This window comes from Triturus cristatus, chromosome 5_1 (genome assembly GCF_964204655.1).
Source record: "Triturus cristatus chromosome 5_1, aTriCri1.1, whole genome shotgun sequence".
In the NCBI taxonomy this organism is placed as follows: domain Eukaryota; kingdom Metazoa; phylum Chordata; class Amphibia; order Caudata; family Salamandridae; genus Triturus; species Triturus cristatus.
Window position 1 is genome coordinate 21,221,608 of NC_140587.1, and position 19,019 is coordinate 21,240,626.

A 19,019-nucleotide genomic window follows, 5' to 3' on the forward strand; every position below is an offset into this window, starting at 1 on the left:
CAGACCGCCGGGAATCCGACCACAGCTCAGCGACTCCATCGCCTACCTCATCAGCTCACACGCCCTCGCCTCCACAGACTACATCCTCCTCGGAGACCTGAGCTTCCACCTGGAGAACCCCAACAGCAACTCCACGACCCTGATTGACAACCTAGCAAACATTGCACTCAAACAGCTCACCACGACGCCTACCCACTCCGCCAGACACACGCTTGTCCCCATCTTCTCCGCCAGCAACCTCGTCCCCTTCAGCCACACCACTGAACTCCACTAAACCGACGACCACTGGATCCACTTCTCCTTCGAGAAACACACCACACACATCCAACTGCAATGAATCCCACACCGCAGCTGGAACAAAGTCACCGAAGACCAGCTCCTCACCACCCTTGCCCAAGACCCTCCAACTGAGCCCTCTGACAGAAGTGCAGCGGCCCACAACTTCAGACAATGGATCGACAACTGTGCCAACACCCTTGCCCCAATCAAGAAACCCCCCAACAGGCGCACCAACACGAGAGCCATCTGGTTCAACGCCGACCTCCAGTCTTCCAAACAAACCTGCAGAAGAATCGAGAAGCAGTGGCACCAAGACCAGACACCAGACAACCACGCATCCCTCAAGAATGCCAGACGCAAGCACCACTAACTCATCCAATCTGCCAAAAGGACCTCCTTCAAGGAACGCATCGACAACAACGCACATAACAGCAAAGAGCTCTTCAACATCGTGAAAGAACTCGCCTCCCCATCTCCAGCACAAATGACATCCCGCCATCGCAAGAACTCTGCGACTACCTGGCCACCTTCTTCCACCGCAAGATTGCAGACATCCACAACAGCTCGACACCCAGACACTGACGTCAGACGCCGACATCCCTGACCCAACACCCACCGAACACACCAACCTCCTGCTCTCCTGGAACCATGTCAACGACGAAGACACCATCAAAATCATGGACACCATCCACTCCGGTTCTCCTTCCAACCCCTGCCCCCACCACAGCTTCAACAAAGCAAGCTCCATCATTGCACCCCAACTCCGAAAGATCATCAACAGCTCCTTCGAGACCGCCACCTATCCAGAGAGCTGGAAACACTCCGAGATCAACGCCCTGCTCAAGAAACCTAAGGCAGACCCTAAGGACCTCAAGAACTTTCGACCCATCTCCTTGCTCCCGTTCCCAGGGACAGTCACTGAGAAGATCGTCAACAGGCAACTAACTGACATCAGAACAACATCCTGGACTCCACCCAATCCGGCTTCCGCAGCAACCACAGCACCAAAAGCATCCTCATCGACACCACTGATGACATCAGGACACTACTGGACAACGGCAAAACTGCGGCCCTCATCCTCCTAGACCTCTCGGCCACCTTCAACACATTCTGCTACCACACCCTACGTAAATGCCTCCATGAAGCAGGGACCCATGACAAAACCCTAAACTGGATCACCTCCTTCCTCACCTGAAGAACCCAGAGAGTCCGTCTTCCCCCTTTCAGATCTAAAGCCACCACGATCACCTGCTGTGTACCCCATGGATCATCCCTCAGCCCGACCCTTTTCAACATCTACATGGCACTGCTCACCAACATCGTCCAAGCACACCACCTCAACATCATCTCACACGCCAATGACACCCAGCTAATCCTCTCCCTCACCAAGGAGCCGGCCACCACCAAATCCAAGCTCCACGAGGGGATGTTGGGAGCTGCCTCGACACCCACCAACCATGCGTGCAACCTGAGTTTCATCCTGGACTCAACGCTCTCTACAGCCCAGCAAGTCAATGTTGTCTCCTCCTCCTGCATCAACACCCTCCGCATGCTTCGCAAGATCTACAGATGGATCCCCACCGAGACCAGGAGGACGGTCGCCCAAGTCCTCGTCATCTGCAGGCTGGACTACGGCAACGCCCTCTACGCAGGAAGCATGGACAAACTCCAGAAAAGACTCCCACGCATACATAATGCCTCCGCATGCCTAATCCTTGGAATCCCCCACCACAGCCACATCACTTTCCAACTGAGAGACCTGCACTGGCTCCAGATCAACACAAGGATCACCTTCAAGCTCCTCACCCATGCCCACAAATCCCTCCACAAGGTCGGACCGGCATACCTCAATGAACGACTCACCTTCTACACCCCGAACCACCAGCTTCGCTCCGCAGACCTCGCCCTCGCCAGCATCCCACGCATCTGCCGAACGACCTCTGGCAGCAGATCATTCTCCCACCTCGCCGTCAAGACCTGGAACACCCTCCCCATCCACCTGCGACAGACCCAGAACCTGCTGACCTTCTGGAGACTCCTCAAGACCTGGCTTTTTGAGCAGTAGTAGCATCTCCTACCCCCAGCGCCTTGAGACCCTCAAGGGTGAGTAGCGCGCTCTATAAATGCTTTGATTGATTGATTGATTGATTTAGACTAGTTTTCAAGTGGAAAGTACTTTGTGAAAACTTTTGAGTTTTTTAGTTAATGGTTAATTTATTGTATAATATGTTTTGTAATGCTGTTTTTACTTATGTTTGCCCAATGCAATAATGTGCCTGATATTTTAATTGTGGTCTGACAGATATGTTTAAGTGCTCATGAAATATTTGCATAAAAAGAGAGAATAACTGTGAATAAATACACAGGCCATGAGAATTCATTAACTTGACCCAGAATCTAAAGTATTAACTTCATAATTTCAGCTTTGGTGACTTGTTCATACAAACATTCCAAAAGTGGCATTTTCAAAATTGTACTGGAAAATCTTACTCTACCATTAAAGAGAGTTTATCTTTGCAATTTCATAGTTACCAAACATGATCCATTTTCCTGCTCCCAATTAGAAATTATAGCTTATTAAATGCAAAGAATCCCCAATGTTATCCTATAAGAAGGGTAGGCCTAACAATAGTGAAAAATAAGTTGAGTAGTTTTTCACTATCAGGCCATGTACAATGTAAAAGCACATGATTATCATATACTCCTTGGGGTACCTCCGGGTTACCTTAGAGATGACATATGAAATAAAAAGTGAGTTTAAGGCAAGGCTAAGGGTTTTAAATGTTAAATCGAGGTGGCAGTCAAACTGCACAAACAGGCTTTGTAGTGGCAAGCCTGAGAAAGGTTTAAAAGGGTTTCTTTGTTTTTTCTATTTTATATAACGTGAACTCAACTCAAAGTATCAGAGAACTTTACCTGCGCGCCAGTTGTGTTACAGATGGGCACATTAATTTTTAGGCACGGGGAGATTACAATCATTTGCCCAGAATCACAGGGTATTGAGCCTCCCGCTGAGACTCAAACCCAGTTCCCCAGCTGCCAGGTGGGCCGCTCTAGCCATTACACCACATCCTCTGGCTGGCACAATCAGTGCTGCAGGCCAACTAGTAGTAGTAAAACCACTGGAACTATGCTAGTACAGGAAGGACTCAAAATCATCCATAGTGGATGTCCTTAAAAACTATCTTTTATCACTGGATATATTAATGCTTTCCTGCAGACAGTCAAATGGTTATACAAAAGGATGATACATTTCTTTCAAACCCTGCAGAAAAACATTTTAATATTAAATTGGGTAAATTTTGAACTCAAATATTAAACTATAAATGTCAATGTAAAGTTAAATGTTCTCTGGTGTTGATATGCGGCCTGAACAGTATGATGTAACATTTGGGAATGAACAAACAGCCCAGCAGTCCAGCGCTGGAAGCTAAGATGGCGAAGATCTCCACGGCTACCATGTACCTGCCTTTAGTGCTGACGTATGCAGGGAAGAAAGAGACCCAGACACTGCAGAACACCAGCATGCTGAATGTGATGAGCTTGGCCTCATTGAATTTATCCGGGAGGTTCCTTGCTAAGAAAGCTACTATGAAGCTGGCAAAGGCCAACAGCCCCATGTAACCAATCACACAGTAAAAAGCTGTCACCGAACCCTGGTCACACTGCAGGATCATCTTCCCCGTCTCAGACTGTGTGTCAATGCCAGGGTGAGGTGGAGAGGTGAGTAACCAAGAGAGACAGATTGTCACTTCTCCCAGTGCAGACAAGAGGACAATAGAGCCGGACACCCGTGATCCCAGCCATCTATTTAATCTGCTCCCAGGCCTGGTGGCATTAAAGGCAATGACAACATTGACAGTTTTTGCTAAAACACAAGACACAGCAACTGTAAAAATGATCCCAAATGCAGCTTGTTGGATCAGACATGTCCATGCCGCAGGGCGTCCAATAAATAGGAGGGAGCAGAGAAAGGCCAACATTAGGGCGGTGAGGAGTGCATAGCTGAGATCCCGGTTATTGGCCTTCACTATTGGTGTGTCCTGGTGTTTCAGAAAGATTCCCAGCACTACAGCAGTGACAGCAGAGAAGATCATGGCCACAGTGGCCAAAATCATGCCGAGTATGTCACTGTATGAGAGGAAAACAATGACCTTTAAGAAGCATCCAGCCTTCTTGACATCCGGCCACTGGTCCTCCGGGCACTGCATACAGTTTTCCATGTCTACAATAAAATTCAAACACAATCAGTCATTTGCACGGGTTCAAACGGTTTAGAAAATATTTTATTATTAATGCAAAAGTGACTTGTTAGAAAATTTTAGATGTAAGGTGCATGGTTTGAGTTAGAGTCATGCTACTCAAATGAAATCACTTAATGTCCACACATTTCACCTCTCTTTGACATTAGATAATTTAACACTAGACTATGACCAGAAAAGAGGATTTGGATCTATTCAATTGCATCAGTAAATAATGCTGATATTACATGTCCTATGACCTAAATGCACCATCCCAGGAGACCAAGATCCTTAATAAAAATCAACACCATTAAGTGGAGGTGAGGATATAGGCTAGCATCGCTTCTGAGGACCTGCAGAATCCTAGCTGGCCACTGGATGCTACATGTCCCCACCTTTGCTACTGCATCACACTAAGGGGGTACTGTGATCGAGCAGTGTGGTCCGATGAATTAAATGAGTGATGCAAACCCCCCAGAAACATTCTGCACAGTAATGTAGAGCAGCACCAGGGACAGAGCTGGTGATGGGATGACACAATGTGTGTGAAGCCTGTGCCGACTGCCATATTCACTTATGGAGTGATCAACAGTGGAGCAGTGAAGAAAAAGACATTGCTGCTCCTCCCGTTGTATGAGGTAGGCCATATGGAGTATGAGGCAGTGGAGAACTGTCACTACAGATTCCAAATATACACACACGAAACACAGCAGGAACCTCCCTGCCTGCTTGCACATTACACCGTCCAGGTCAACAACTTATTGCTATGGATAATTCTTAACAGAAAGTCAGCACACCAGCAGAACCTGGACTGCAATCCTGCTGAGTACAAATAATGCAAAGGGCCTGTACCTAAACTGCTGGAGGTAGTGCTGACGCACAATAGGAAAATGATCCTATGGCTGGGATTACGGGAGATATTATGTAGATTACTTTGACTCAAGAAGTAGACAGAGCCTACAGCAACTGCATTAACACACACTGAAATGTGCCTGGAAGCAGGGCAGTGAGAGAACATCACTGTGACTTATTTTCTTGAACGTAGACTGGTCAAATGAGAATGCCGTTACTACAGTGACTACTGCACAAATATTATACTGAAACTCATATATGGTACAAACCCCATCTCCCTCCCCTTGTTTGAATACTCCACTGTCAAGGCCAAATCTTAAATGCCATGAGTGAGACCTCGAATTGGAATCAGGCCTAGACATTTTCATCTGGTCATATACCTTCTGAAAAGGACAGTTTATCACCTCCTTTGTGTTTATTGATAGATGGATGTATAGAGAATTGTGTACCGCTGGGACCAGATTCCCTGTAGTACAGTTGAGGGCTATGTGGAATAGTGAAATGGTGGTGGTTGGTTATGTTATGTTTTGTTATGTTATGTTATGATGTTTCTAAAGTGCTTGAATACCCATGGGTGTCTTGGCGCTAGTTTCGAATAGCAGTATAGGTGAGATCAGAGGGAAGATAGAGGTTAAAAAGCCAGGTTTTTTTTAGTTTCCTAAAACACAATAATGTGAGAGCTGCTTTAATATTTATAGGCAGACTGTTCTAGAGAGCCGGGGCTTCAGAAGAAAAACAACTGCCTCCCCATTTGAGTCTCTTAAAACTGGGGCTAGTGACTGTCAGGGAGTTTTTGGATCAAATGATGGGTATGTACCAGGAGAGGAAATATTGAGGTAATTAGGACCTAAATCATGCAAGGCTTTATAGGTGAGGCATGATGCCTTGAATTTAACAAGTTTATTCACTGACAGCCAGTGAAGATCCTTAATGGAGGCTGAATCCGGATGGAACTTGGGAAGATCAAAAATATGCCTGGCCGCAGCATCCTGCATGCTTTGGAGCTTCCTCACAAATTGTTTTTGGAGTTTAACAAAAAGTCTGTTACAGTAATCCAGTTTCATAAGTATTAATGAGGAAGTGACTGTTTTTCTGGAGATGAGAGGAATAAAAGGTAGAATCTTCCTGATGAATCTCAAAGTCCACCACTCCCTCTACTGTGGAGACCGCATGGGACTTACAGTTCATTCAAATAGGACCCAGCACTCGATTAACAATTTCTTTTTTCTCAAACATTTAACAGAATGCCTCATGTAGTCCTTAAAAGAAAGATGAGGAACACATCACACTCAGATGTAAAGTCTAGCCTACCATCTCCAAAATAGCACAATGGTCCAATGATCATTTAATGACTCATCCTTTCTTCCCAACTACATTTCTAAACATTTGTAGTTGCAAGATAGCTTGATAAGGGTTCACAGTTTGCCCCGAAAAGTTAATCACATCCAGGTTCCTGGCCTCACTCAATTTTATGCCCTTGAGGGTGTTGAGGATGTCTGCTTGGTGATTATGTCTCTAGGGAAGCCCCTGGTGTCTCTCTGGTGACTCTCTGGGAGCCTTACAATGAGGACTCTGATGGTCATCTCCAATTCATTTTCCCTCTCATTCCAGGTCCTAATACTCACCTGTGCCTCTGAATGGCACACATTGATGCCAATTCACCAAAATTCCAGAGAAAGCAGCTGTGACATCACACAAACTTCGACCCCAATGACATCACAGGAAGGGACATCATTTAACCTTTGTCCTGAAGTTATCCTAGGAAGTAATTTCACCCCAATTCACAACCATAAAAAAAAAATCCTGAAATTCCAATCAGAAATATGGAATGCTCTGGCGTTCATCATTATTGTTCTGCTGTCCATGGTCATGCTAGTGTGCCACACAACAGTCATACTGTGCCATATAGACTGCTTTCCTTGCCCCGTCTCTCTCTTCTATCTCTCCCCTTCTCTTATTTCCAATCATTTCCTCAATATTGCCTATTTCTCTGCAGTGCTTCACATCTCTCTTATCCTGTTCTATTGTTGTCCACTCTCCTGCATCATCTCTCATATCACTGCTCTCCCTGGCCCATCTCTTCCTCTTTCCGGCCTTCCTTTCTCTTTTTACTCCATGTTGTCATCTGCCTACTCTTCATTTTCTACATCATTTGACTATGTTCCACCTGTCTTCCTCTGGTATCAATCCTTTTTCAAATGTCTCCTTCATTAGCCATCTGTTTCACAACCGTTGATCTCTTTATTATCTCAGACATGTCTTCCCTGCTCTCTCAGAGACATTTCTCATCTATCTACCTACCTATATTTTACTTTCGCCTCTTTCTGTATCTCTCTTGCATTTGTCCTTCCTTCTTTCTCCCTTTCTCGGCTGACCTGACCTGACCTGTCTGCTCCTCTTTCTAACAACCTTCTCTCACCTGTACATCCCCCATTGTCTCTCTTTCATCTGTCTCTTACCTGTCTGCCTGTTTATTGCCTCTCCCTAAAATGTCTCCACATCTACTTCATCAGTCTATGATCTATTTTCTGTCTGTCTATCCTCTCAACCTCAAGCGATTGTCTCTTTCGAGTCTGTCTCTTCATCCTTGGTGCCTTTCTCTTGCGCTCACTCCGAGCATGTCTCGCACTAGCCTGCTTTTTTATCCCACCATTTTCACTGGTCCCCATCAACTCCCATCTGTCTTACCCTCTCACTTGTTTCCCCTTCCACTTTCCTGTCTCTTTCCTACATGTCTCTGTTAGAAGGGCGCTCTCCGGGGAGTCAGAGGGTGTCGGACTGACCACCCCGAGAGCCACCGTTCCGTAGGAAAGTAGCCGAGCGCCGCTGAGAAGCCTCCTGGGCGAGGTCCTTCCCCTATGATCGTACCAGCCAAGCACCCCCACCACCACAAAGGGACACAACAAGGGTATCAATTCTCACAAGTCTTTATCGGTAGTAAAAGGCAGGTTTCTGTGGCAATATTTACAGGCGGTTCGAGGGATCCCAAAGAGTCTCGGGGTCGTTCAGGGACGGGGTAGCGGGACAGTCTCAGTACCAGCCTGGTACGGGAACACCCTGCGCTCAGCTCTCAATCCTCGAGCTGGGGGGTTCCGGGAGGGTACTTCTGCGAGGTCGAGCCGCGACGAGATCAGCAGGGCTCCGATGGTTATTTCGTCGAGGTCGAGCCGCGACGAGGTCAGCAGGGCTCCGATGGTTCCGTGAGGGTCTTCTTCTCAGCAAGGGGGAGCCGCGACGCAGTCAGCAGGGCTCGAGTTCCAAGTTCCAGGCAATGAGTCTCTCTCCGTAGGGTCAGCCGCGATCCAATCAGCAGGGCTCTCGACTCCAGGATACAACTGCCGTCCTGGTTTTGGGCTGCCCCAGATATAGGTCTGGAGCCCTTTGATGTCCGGACCCTCGCGCCTGGGGAGGTCGGAGGGGCCGGGAGAAGAGCATCCAGACACCCAGCGGGGGGTGGAGCCAGCGCCCAGGGAGGCCGGAGGGCGATCGCAACCAGGCGTCGGGGGACGGCTGGAGGCCCCATCTAAACTCTCTTCCCCCGGAATCTGTGGAGTGGCCACTCGACCCCCCTCCTGTCAGGTCTTGGCGCCTTGAGGTTAGGGCTTCGTGGGGACCGAGGCCGGGGCGGGTTGCGACGGCTGGAGGGTAGCGGGGTACAATCCAGGGGGACCCCGAATGGTTCGGGTAGCCCCCGTTTAGTCTGGTAGGAGGGTTCAGGACCACGCCACGAGGCCGGGTCCAACAGTCTCGGTTTCTCTACTCCTCTCACCTATGTTAATATCATGTCAAGATTAAACTTAATATATGGATTATATGTCATAGGGTCTGTCACTTTTTCTTATCAGATGTTTACATATTTTTCTGTTTATTTTCTTCTACACTATCTCAAATAGTTTTTTATATTTATTATAGTGATTCATTCAATTATTATTGATTTCTCCAAGTAATTATTTGCATCATATTGTAGTGCGACTTTTAGAGGAAATTTCTTGTCTTCAATGGATGAGTCAAACACTTCAGCATCTAAATATAATGCACTCATTTGAATTAAATTAAATTACATTTGTATAAACAGGCCTAAGACTTATTAAAAAAATCCTGTCTTCGTGTGGGAGTATTTATGTGATTCATACTGTACACATATTTATTGTCGTACACAACCATAAAACTAGTCTGTATATTTTATTTTTATTTTTTTATTAGCTATGTCTTTATAGTATCTCTTAAGTGCCTTGTAATGTATATCCTTGTCAAATGATGATAAAATGTACGTTAGTAGGTGATGTCATTGTCTGTGTTGTAATTTGTTTATGTGATCAGTTATGTCCGTCAGCTATTTGTTACAGCCCTGATAAAGTTCCACAGTTTTACTCTGGAAACAAAACGTGTTGGCTGTTTTTGTGTAATTTAAAATAAAGAATTTTGGGGGCATATTATCGAGCACTGTGTTAAAATTATCGCCGCTTTAGTGGCAGAAAACTGCCGCTAAAGCGGCGATAATGGGCTTGATAATATGCCGCAGAGAATTCCCATAGAAGCCCAGGTTGACACCAGAACATGGGCTTCTATGGGAATTCTCAAGGGCATATTATCAAGCCCATTATCGTCGCTTACGCTGCAGTTTTCGGACGCTAAAGCGGCGATAATTTTAAAGCCGTTTTTTGATAATATGCCCCTTTGTTTTGAAGAAATCCGCTATGGACTAAACTTGAGCTTTTAGGTGCACCTCCTTGTTCAACAAAAATTGTAATCTGTACTCAGTGGCACTGAAGGGTGACAAGTGCTGAAGAAGTTGTGCACGAGTCTAAAAAACGTATTTGCAGCAATAAAGTGAGGTGCTATCCAATAAGTCTGTCACTCTGTTTCGCTTTTGGCTTTCACTATTAAGAAGGACTCCCAGTGACTTTAATGGGAGGCTGTGTTCTGTCCGACAATACAGGCTGCTATGGTGAAAATCTTGCACCCTGTCACAGATGCCCCATGGTGCCTGCCACACAGTACATGGTTTTACAATGATGAAGGGCGCGTGCTAGGGGCCCCCAGAGTCAGTTTCTGACAGCCTTTTAGTGTCGGACAGACCGAGTTGGAAAGGCTGTCAGAATCTTACATCATAATCGTTCGGTCGGAAACACTGCCAGTAGATCTGTACGTATCGGCTCTGACTGAGTCGGATTCTCTTAGTGCCAGTCGGAACCGATTTGGTATGAACCAACTGATTTCCTTCTGAACGCGAGCATCGTTATTGGTCCAACTGAATCAGGTGGATGGGTTCAGACACGGTCTCGGAAAATTTGACTGTCGGTTGGATGCTTTTCGCACTACATCGTAATCAGCCCCTAAGTTGTGAACAGCTGAAGACATCCCCTGTTTACTAGGCCATAGCATATGCAGCGGGAGTTGAGTAACTAATGGTGGCCTCTTCTATCTTCAACTCAGCAGGAACATTTTCATGACCTTGACCACTTGATGGGAAAGAAGGATGGAAGGTGGAAGGATGGGTGAAATGTCTGCCCGCATAGGTGAAAGTGTATGGGTGAAAGGAATCCTCCGGGCGGCTTGATGGGTCAATGCAAGGACGCATGGGGGTTATAATGACAAATGTATGTTGGTAAAAAGTTTGTTGAGAATGATAGCCATGTTTGGATGAATGGATGGCACTAGAATTCATAGGGAAGGCTGGATGAAGAAAATATAAAACTTAAACTGTGACTGAGTAGCAAAGCCAAGGGTGAAGAATAAAAATAATGCTAGAAGAAAAATGCATAAAAAATGAAAAGATTCCCTGGTTGAAAAGTAAACAAGGAATGTTTTATTTTATGACGTTTTTTGATTCAAAGGTTTGAGTGAGAAACACAAAAAAGGAGGATCAGGGCAAAGAATCCTGCACCAGGCGTTATCATGTAATGTTGCTACAATTATGGATAGAACAAGGTGCAATAAGCCTAGGATGTGACCTCCCACGGAAAGTGGTAAAAAAACACTAAAACAAACTAAACATGAATGGCCCTGCACTCAAGACAACAAGTAAATAGCAAGTGAAGGCAAATTACTGTCCATAATCAAGCATAAAGGAATCAATCAGTGTCTTCCCAAATGAAAAGAGCAATGGTTGTGTTGATTGTAGGAAGCAGTTCCTTTTATTCTTTTAATCCATAGATACATTTAAAATACAGCAGTCTTGTCCACTGCGTGCTGTATTTTAAATTATGCTTCATTATGGACAATGATTTGCCTTCACTTACTATTTACTTGTTGTCTTGAGTGCAGGGCCATTCATGTTTAAAAGGTATGAGTGAGGTTGTATTTGAGACAACTCACTTGACCCAAAGTAGTTTTCAAGCACAACATTTATGTACCCCTACCCCCCTTCATCACCAATCGCCTCCCTCCGTGGCCCACTCTCTATCTACCCTTGGTATTTTGGCAGTGTCAGCCATGAGTGGTCTACCGGCTTCAATAGTAGTACGGAGCAAAACCAAAGGATTCAAGATAACCTGGCTGATGATGGCTTATTAGTCAGAAACCTTCGGTCCCAGGATGATTCATCCGGTCCAGGGAAGGCATGGCTTGGCAGTTCGGGCTGGACTGTTCCCATGAGGCACAGGGTCAGACTGATTTGCATATGGCCATGTCTGAACTTGGGTGACGGAGTGAGTTACAGAATGATGATGGATTAAACCTTGATCAGTTGACTGGGGGCAAGTGCTTGCAATGTTAAACACTCCGTCCACCATCCCCTTTGGTATTGCTGCAATAGTAGTACCTCACATCATGCTGTTTATCATTCATATATTAGTAGCTACTCATCAGCCATGTTGTAGTCAGGGTGAAAGTGACAGTGAGCATTTAACTCAACAGAGTTAAATGCTCAATGTCACTGCAATGATAGGAAAAGAGATAATTGTGAGGTACAGCTGCACCACCTGTAGACAGTAGTAAAGCCTAACGGAAAATAACTCTGTATGTCTGTCTAGGGATCAAGTTGAGCTGGCATGCCTACATTAATTTAGCTAAATGAGTTAGAAGAAGAATACTTGTATTCTCATAGGGCTTAATGCCTGGAACTGTAATCTCATCAAAATCGAATGGGCCGAAGAATCGAGGATACAAGCAAATGTTATGTACCGTTAGTGCTACTTTGCAGCTATATCATTTTATGTGTTACTGTTTTGCTAAGACTATTGGTTAAAAGGTGTTTTTTTTTCTCGTTATAGCTACTCCTGTCAACCCACCATTATCCAACAGGCAAGAGAGAGCAGCCAGGACCCGGCAATGGAAGCTGAAGGCCATCAGGGCCGAATATCAGCGGCTGGTGGCCGAGGAGGAGGAGGAGGAGGTGCAGCAGGTGCAGCCTTCAATGCCCAGGGTCCCAGCCAGGCCCTGTACCTCAAGTTATACGGCGCTGGGTCAGGCAGCTACCCCCCACCAATCAACAACCACTGCTGCACCCCCTATTGACTCTATGGAGCCTTTCAGCGCATGCTCATCACGATGGCACAGATGGAAGTCAGGATAGTGGAGTAGTTAGGCCGTTTGGAGAGGAAGCTCCTAGCCAACCGCAAGGTCTTTTTTGCCCCTTTTTTAATCTTTTGTTTGTTGCGGCTTGTTGGGGAGAGGGTGGGAATGTGGGAGTTGGGAAAATCTTGGGTTTTTTGGCATTCATTACAGACATTTGTTTAAATTTGGACTTTCTTTACTTTGGACATTGGTTGGTTTTAGGGAGTCGGGTGGTCCAGGTGTTGTGGGCTTTAGTTCATTTGTTATGGAAATATTCTTTTTATGATTGCACATATGATTAAATTCTATTTTGGGGGTTACTCTTTCACTTTGCACTGTTTCCTGTGCCATGCAGCCCGCAGCCAGTTTTCAAAATCTGCCGATGCTTAACACACCAACCGATAGTTATGCAGTACCCTCACTTGTCTCCTCCTAGTCTCTACAGTCTGCAAATATATGAACCCTTAAGGACTCAGAGGGGGTGTGGGTGTGTGAATTTCCCTAGTATATAGATTATTGTAGCTCAACAATCCCTCAAAGTACTTTTCTTACCTGCAAAACGATGGCTGCATGGTTTCTCAAGGTGTCATGTGGTGGTAGTAGAGAGTAGCTGCATGTTTGTGGCTAGTCATTGAATACTAGTGAAAGCACCAGATACAGAAGTGAGGTTCCACTTCCTCAATAAATCTCACAGCCCAGAGGTAGAGGGGTAGGGGTTCGATGAATAGATGGGAACGAGGGTTTGAGGGAAATTTTTCACAAAGGCAAACACTACACAAGGACAACACATTCATCTTGGCAGCCAACTATCGTAAATCTGTTATGGGAGGAAACGGAAATGCATGATGATGAGTATTAGTGCAGGTAAACCAAATCAAATTGTCATTCTGCCCCCAGAGAGACCCAAGTTACATTATGTTCTGTAACTGTTGTACCGAACTTTGAAAAATATCCAATACAATTAAAATATCTATAGGAGTGAAGTAACAAACATAAACAACACACAAATTGTAATGATTAAAGAGAAAAAAAGATACTGTATTGCCAATTTGTGCATTGCATCGGCATTCCTCTCTGACTGTCCGTCAATCATGGGTGCCTGGCGGATGTGATTCGGTAAGGTAAGTGTTAGTATGTTACATTGTTTTTCCAGTATGGCACAGGGTAAAGGCCAGGGTCTGTATATTAAAAACAAATTGGCTAATTATCTGTTTCCGGCAGTTACCTCAACAACAGGCCCCCCCCCCATCCAACCACCACTTAGCTTCCGAATAAATGACGAATTGGAGCCAGACAGCACTGAGCGGTATTGCTCACACACACAGCATCATAGCATTTTTCCAATCAATTAGAAAATCAATGCACTGCTGTCAGTCACCCCACTCACTACCACCACTACACAGACTTGTATAGGTCTGGTGCTGTTGTTTACCTTTAGACCACTTCAAAGTCATCATCATCAACATCAGTTGGTTTCAGTAAATTTGAAAGCTTCCATCTTTATCTGGTAGCCGTCCTCACAATAGTCGCGTTCACGCCCACACCCACGCCCTGAGTCATTCCATCATCTCTACCAACAGTCTCCCGACTCAGTTCTGACTCAAAATGCAATAGGTCGACTTGTAGTGGTACAATTTTGTTATTGAACAACAAGAATGGAAAGATTGAGGTACTTTTTGTGTAGACTAGATTTGTGTTTGTAAACTTTGCATAATCTAAGGGACTGTTCGGGTCATAAAATATAATATAAAATAAAAACAATAAACAATAAAAAAACAAAGCAGTGTGGAGTTTGGACTGTGTGGAGTGGAGTTGGACCTGGTGAAAGAATCTCACTATCCTATCTTTCAAAGGGGAAAGGAATACATTTCCATCAGGGGAAAATGTGAAATTATTGATCAGCTGCCGTTAGGCCACCAACATTTTGGGAATCTCAAATTCATCACTTACACATTAAGTGTAGCAAATAAACACCCAGTATCACACTGGCTGCCAGCACATGAATCATTTCATCTCTTTTCAATCTATTCTCAAACTATTGATGATGACATATCACAACAAGTTCACACATCACAACAATCACTCAGCATACAATGCTTATATGAAACAGCTCACTTACTACTCGCATCTTTCCAGAGTCATGGAAATATGCTATGCTCCCACCCCTTTTGATGAAGCCCAATGCTGATCAGGGCGATCTTAATCGCCCAATCTCTCTTCTCCGTGTACCGGCTAAGATGCTGGAAAGACTGGTCCAACATCAACTTACCAATTTTATTGCCAACATTTTGCATGAAACACAGTCCGGCTTTCGGCAGGCTTCAGTACTGAGACAGTTCTGCTCGAGGTGGCAGAGTCTATAAGAATGGAGGTGGACTGTGGAGCCTCAGCCATGTTAGTGTTATTGGATTTGTCCGCCGCCTTCGACATGATGGACCACCCAATTCTACTGGCTAGGCTTAAGTGGGCAGGGGTGGAGGGAACGGTACTCACCTGGATAAAGTCTTATCTCAGCACCCTCATGCAAAGGGTCACTCTTTACCCTTTCAAATCGGAAGCCAAACCCCTATGGTGTGGGGTATCAGAGGGGTCGGCACTGAACCTTTTACTTTTTAATATCTATCTGGCTCCACTATTTCGCTCATTGTGAAATGGGGAATAAAAACTATCTCCTATGCGGATGACATCCAGCTGGTGTTCTCCTTCAAGGACCAATTGGCAAATTCCTTTGCGAGGTTCAGGGGATGCCTGAGGGATATATACAGCTGGATGAACAATAATAAGCTAAAGCTAAATGCAGAGAAAACCGAGGTTCTGTTTTTTGGCAAAAATCCCCCAGCGACGACAGGACTGTGTTGGCCGGAGGAAATGGGTCTCCCCCCTGCCCTTCAACCACGGCAAAAATTCTGGGCGTAAAATGGGAATCCAACCTTATCTTCTCAATCCAAGTATGCTTTATTGCATCCTCCTGCTTCGGCATTCTGAGAGGTTTGAGAACATTTGTACACTTACTTCCTGAGAGCTGTCGAAGATCGGTTGTCCTTGCTACAATGATCTCAAGGCTGGACTATGCAAATAGTCTTTACCTGAGACTGCCTGCATATCTGATTAGGGGACTGCAGATGGTGCAGAATGTGGCTGCAAGATTAATCAGAAGAGTGCCTTTTGGACAACACATCTCTCCGCAAGCTCCATTGGTTCCCGGTTTCGCCCCTATCAACAAAAACGCTCTATAAGATCGAACTCCCAGAAACTGTTGTGCGTTCCTCAATTTGCGAAGTCCCGCATGGGAGGAAGAACAACCAGATTATGGAATTCCCTTCCAGATAGACTTTGATTAATCCAATCTGAACTGGAGTTCAGGAAAGCACTAAATACATGGTTATTCAGCCAAGGCTAGTCCCCTCACATTCTATCTGCCCTGCTGGACTGCGTTAGCACCGGGACACCTCTGTTTGAGGTAGCTGTTGCGCTTTATGAAATGTATTATTATTATTATTATCAAAAATGCATGGCAGCATTTACCCATTCTTCTACAGTGCTCACTGTGATCATTTGGTGGTACGTTGCAGAGAGCAGACCCTCTATTTGTTTACGATGCAGTGAATTGCCAGTGTAAATATAATTATGAATGTCACATGTGGGAGGGGCAGTCCCTCTAGGGTAGGAAAACATTGAACATTGCAGCCCAGGGTTGGAAGCAGGCACACATTAGTTTTTATTCTCCGTCCAATGTCTGACTTGAGGGCCAATGGCTTTGGAGGAACAGTCGGTAGTCAGACTTCTTCTCTGACTGCACAAAGTTGAAACTCCAATCCAGCAATAAAAATGTGTCTAAGAGTATGCAGGTGGGGATGAATTGCTTAAGCAGACAGTTAGACAGACACAAATACTAAAGTAAATAATGTTTCCCAACTATATATTTTTTTAAGGCGTCAAAGTAATAAAGCCTAGTAGTCAGGGAAATAGAGCCTGTCCTCAAACTCTGGTGGTTCACCCAGAAGTAGGTCATCTAACACTCTACTTCCATGACCTGAGTCTCTGTCATTTCCCTCCTGTGGTACTGCATGTATGGTGTAAGCTGGTGGTATAAAGTGCTGATTCATTTTGATTATGGTTAATCTCACCACATTTTGGGGAGAGAGACTGGTCCATCTCACTGTGGCAACGGCACCAACAGCACTGAAAACTCGCTCAGCGGAGACACTGGCTACAGGGCAAGCCAGATAGATTATTGCCAGACTGCGGAAGACTGGCCATAGGCGCCTCTTCCCATACCAATACACAAATGGGTTCTGATCAAGGTAGACTTCTGTTGTGTCATCCATACAGTCCTGACCATTCGCTCACTGTTCATTGCTGGTGCTCCACTTTGCTCAACCTCTTTTGCCTTAGCCTCTGCACTGGACCTTAAGCCCTGCCAGTAGAAACCATTCAGTTGTAGATTTGGAGGCTGATGCTCCTGGTCTTGGTGTTGTTGATGGTGTTCTTGTCATTGTTTTTGGCTGCTGTGAGCAAAAAGCACTGCCCTCAGGCTCTGAACATGAAGGCTGCACCACAGAACTTCCCTGTTCTTTTTCTAGCTCACTGCCTTGCTCAGCTATCCATGTTTTGTATTTTTAAACATCCCCTTCTGAAAAAGGAATAAAAGCGGACAGTAATGGTTTGTACCGTGGGTCAAGAATTGTGGCAGAGATGTAATGTTTGGGAGACACAATGTCTCTTTGTACCCTTGTTTAGCAAACAAGTTCAGGATTACGCAGTCTACCAAGTCATTTATTTATAAAATCTGTTTATTGGCATTTCTTATAACAGGATACACAGATCGCTCTGTAGTCAGAGCGTCTCACATTTGCAATAGGTTAAGCGGCATGCATCTAGCCAGTTGCATATTAACTAATAGGGGCGGGACATCTTCCAGTTTCGTAGCAATATTGAGAGCCTCCCACCAGCAGCCACAGTCACAGAATCCCCCTAAACATCCCACCACTGGGAGGCCTCCCCAAGATGAGACGTTAACATGTCCCCCCCTCACATCCTGCATGTTTCCCATAAGCAGTGAGCTAACTATGTAACAGTAAGGCAGAACATCAAATTCCTAGATGAGGCAACAACAGCAAACTCTGACCCATAATATATCAACTTCTCAATCCTTCCCCCCGCTCCAGCTCCCCACCCCAGTGTCCTGTGTGGATGTCATTCGTGCCACATGACCTCCTTCCCAATATGTACCCCCGACCAACCGTACACGCCAGTACGCTCCCTCATGTCTCGCCTCTGGGCGGACCCGCCCCCGGCCCCTCCCGGTGGGTGTCCCCATTGTGTTCCCAGCTAGTCACTGCGCCTTCCCCATCTAGTCGCACCAGGGCCTGTACCATTCCCTCCCATTGACTCGCTATTGGTGTCTTCCTAAGGCCTAGGGTTTCTTCCTGTAGGAGTGCGGTGCCCTCCGCCTTTGACCATGCCAACATGAAGCTTCGCCACGCCCGCACATGGGGCAGATCAGCCGCCTTCCAGCGCTTAGTAAGCAGCCGTTTTGCCACCACCAGCCCCAGATCGATGAACCGAGAAGCGACTTTCGTGGAGGGAGTCCTGTGAAAGAGGTGTAACAAGTAAACTCGCCACTCAAACGGCAGTCGACAAGTCGTGCACGTGCGGAGCGCCCCATGTACCATCTGCCAGTACAGGGCCAGTATGGGACAACTCCACAGCATGTGGACCAGGCCAACATCGAGCTCCCCACAGCGGGGACAGCCCGCGTCCAGACGATGAAAATACCTGTTGACGGATTCAGGCATAAGATACGCTCTGTGCAAGAGTTGTATTTGGCGGAAACGCATGTTCTGGGGGACCCTCATTGGGCTCCGCAGCACTTTACCCTACTCCCCGTTAGTCATGGGTCGATTCAAATCGACCTCCCATTTACGACACAGCGGCTCTAAACTAATCGCCGCGTGCGTGCGCAAGGAGGCAACAAACCACAAGTTATGTGTCGCTCGCGCCCCATGACGTGGAGGTATTGCATCATGAGGTGTCTGCACACCACAGGCTGGACTTCCTGGAGTTCCTGCTGCTGCTGTGCAACTGAATCCACTAACTTGCGATGATCCGCATGCAGGAGGGTAAAGTCCACAGTGACTTTGTCTATGC

General features: G+C 45.9%; 1 pseudogene; it reads right to left on the minus strand.

Annotated features, from left to right (window-relative positions):
- Positions 1-3,599: 3,599 nt before the first annotated feature.
- The window catches only part of LOC146829981 (vomeronasal type-2 receptor 26-like), a 50,852-nt pseudogene continuing 35,432 nt past the window's right edge, over positions 3,600-19,019 (minus strand).